This window comes from Gallinula chloropus, assembly GCF_964237585.1.
Source record: "Gallinula chloropus genome assembly, chromosome: 29".
NCBI lineage: Eukaryota > Metazoa > Chordata > Aves > Gruiformes > Rallidae > Gallinula > Gallinula chloropus.
Genome location: NC_140114.1, coordinates 4447917 through 4450852, shown reverse-complemented (window position 1 = coordinate 4450852; position 2936 = coordinate 4447917). Strand labels below are relative to the sequence as shown.

The 2936-nt window shown below is 48.0% G+C and overlaps 1 pseudogene across 1 annotated transcript; it reads right to left on the bottom strand.

Annotated features, from left to right (window-relative positions):
- Positions 1–2175: 2175 nt before the first annotated feature.
- LOC311202174 (dnaJ homolog subfamily C member 9-like) lies at positions 2176–2936 on the bottom strand (annotated as a pseudogene). Its single transcript has one exon. The product of its transcript is annotated as a dnaJ homolog subfamily C member 9-like (transcript).

The following is a 2936-nucleotide window of genomic DNA, read 5'->3' as shown; positions in this document are numbered from 1 at the left end:
ATCCAGCTGTCTTGTGCATCTGTCTGTGAAGCTGTCTTTCCATGGAGCGTTGTCTTTTGTACCCCAGTCTGCTGGCTGTCTCGTTCAGCAGGAATACTTGACAGCCGACGCAGCAGGATGTAACCGCTGCCTGGCAAGGTGGTTTTATGCCCCCAAGGAGCTGAGTGGGGATAAGGCCATTTCTAACTGGAAGGACTCTAGGAAGGGCTGACCCCTTTCTGTTACTGAGTCTTTGTGCATACACACACACAGACACACACACAGACACACACACACACACACACACACACACACACACACACACACACACACACACACAGAGACACTCCCCCACACACACACAGACACAGAGACACAGACACACACACACTCTCTCTCTCTCTCTCTGTCTCTCTATTTCAGGGGGTCCTTCTTGAGGTTTTTTTCAATTTTCTTACAAGTGTGTCAGTACCTGGTGTTTTTCCTCCAGCATCTCTGCTCTGCTGCGACTGCTGGGTCTCGTGGTCATCCTGGTGTGGCCCCAAGTGACTCAGCTGTGCTGCAGAATGTGTCTGGGCTTGGACTGCTGTTAAAACATCAGATGAGGGAAAAGCCTGGATGAGAACTAACAGTTTGCTTTTCCGTGCTGTGTCCTTGCTTACGTTGAGCAGAGTGACTGTTCTCCGTGTCTGTCAGGGACATCTTTCCAGTGTCTTTCTGGTCGGAGCTGTGCAGTCGTGTTGGGCAATTTGATGGGGACAGAGAGGGCTTTAAGCTGGGGACTGTGAAACCAGACCAGGTGGTTGGTGTGGCGGTGAATGATGCAAATATCCTCCTCTCTGCAGAAGGGCTGAAGGATTTGGTTCCCAAGGATATGCTGTCTGACATCAAAGCACTTGACAGGTCTGAAAGGGGGTTGGTTTGGCTGAGCAGTGGCAGCTGCAAGTCAGAACTGAACACGGCAGGGATAGAGCAGTGCGTAGGTGTAGTGTGTGGCCATGGTCAGCCGTAGCTGTCCTTGCTGCCACGGGAGCTGATCAATCCACCACCTCTTGTCAGCCTGTTCCAGCACCTCACTACTCTCTCTGTAAAAAAACTTCCCTCTAATATCTAATCTAAACCTTCCTTCCTTTAGTTTTAATCTGTTCCCCCTTGTCTTACCATTGTCTACCCTTTTAAAAAGTTGATTCCCCTTCTGTTTGTATGTTCCTTTCAGGTACTTGAAGGTGTGAAAAGAAAGAAGATGGAAGTCTTCTTCATGCTTTTAGCAGAAGAATGTAACACCTTATTTTTGCAAAGAGGGGGAAGGACATGGAAGTGGAAGCACGATTCATTGGAAACAAAGAGTGCCTGCAGATCTCAAATAAGATCACAGCAAAACCCCAGCTCGCTTGCATCCCTCCTTGCTGCAACACTTCCCCCCCCCCATGTTTAACAGCAATAGTATGTTCAAATCCTCAAAATGTGGGAGTGGGCTTAAATGATAACCCATTCCTGAATTTAGCATTTATCTACTAAAACTGTATCCTTTGGAGTAAGAGTGAAAAAACAGGCAACAGTGGATAAAGCAACATTGCATCAAAACAAAAGGACTGTTAGTTAGCAGATGCAAAGTACCTGCTGCAACTCCAAAAGTCAAATTCACCATTCAATGAAACTCTGCTGCATCAGAATGAATGTAACAGAGGTGGCAATGAAACATTTGCTGTATTAACAGCATCCTTTTAATGCCATTCCGAATTCCAGAGACAGAAGGTCACAGCATAAACATCCCTTCTTTCAAGAGACATTTTTTCCCCAACACGAATACAAAAAGAGAACATCAGCAACCAACAAAAACACTACAAGCAAGAATAAAGACTGAAAAATAATGGGGAATCGATAATATTTTGTTATATAGCATACAACAAGCAATTCAAATAATGTTAAATAACTGATAATGAACATCAGGAAGCACTGCAAATGTCACGGGGCTTTTCGCATCATGGGATCACATGAGGTACTGCGGATAGAGAGCACAAGGCATTAGTTGTCTAAGGAAATCAGGATAAGCACTGGTTTCCCAGGCACGGCAGTGAAAACAGAATTTCAGGGAAGAATTTGAGGAATAACAAGGGAAGGAGATACTTAAGGGAACTCTGTTACTGACAAGTGGAGGAGACAGCACACAAGACAGCCAGATCCCAAAAAAATTAATTATTTTTTCTTCTTTCCTCCTTTTTTAGCATTGTTGCTGTATTTTGCTTCCAGTTGTGCCAACAAGTCCTCCGTTTCCATTTTTCAATGTTAATTTCTGCTTTGAATCAGCGCTTTCACATCATCTTCTCCACTGAGGCCCGCTTCATTCTTCATCTTTTCTGCCTCTCCAGCTTCTTTTTCTGCCCAGCGTTTTCTTGAGACCCTTTTCTGCTTCGACTCTTCTACAAAGCCTCGGTGGGATGGGACTTCTCCGGAATCGCTGGTGTTTTCTATGATTTTCCATATTCTGGGTTCGTCTGTATAGTCCAGGCACAGCCCAGACTCCATTACCCTGTCCATGTCCCCCTCAAAATCCACGTACGCTGCTTCAGTACCGGCCAGTCTTCTTGAGAATTTTTATAGCTCTTTTCAAAGTCTTCAGTGTCTTTCAGAGAGACCTTCTTGAAGAGCAGCCGCCAGTCCTCCTGCCAGTCCCGCTCGCCACGAAGGGCCTCGCCCTCCTCATCCCCCGTGCCCTGCTCATCGTACACCGCGCGCTGCTCCGCGTCGCTCAGGACGGTGTACGCCTCACCCAGGATCTGGAACCGCCGCGTCACCTCCTCCTTCGCATCGGGCTCAGCGCGATCAGGGTGGACGCGGAGCGAGGCGCGGTGGGAACCGCGGTGGATCTCCTGGGCTGAGGCCTCCCGGCGGACGCCGAGGACGCGGTAAAGGTCCGAGGAGCCGAAGGCGGCCTCGCTCTGCTCCAGCAGCCCCAT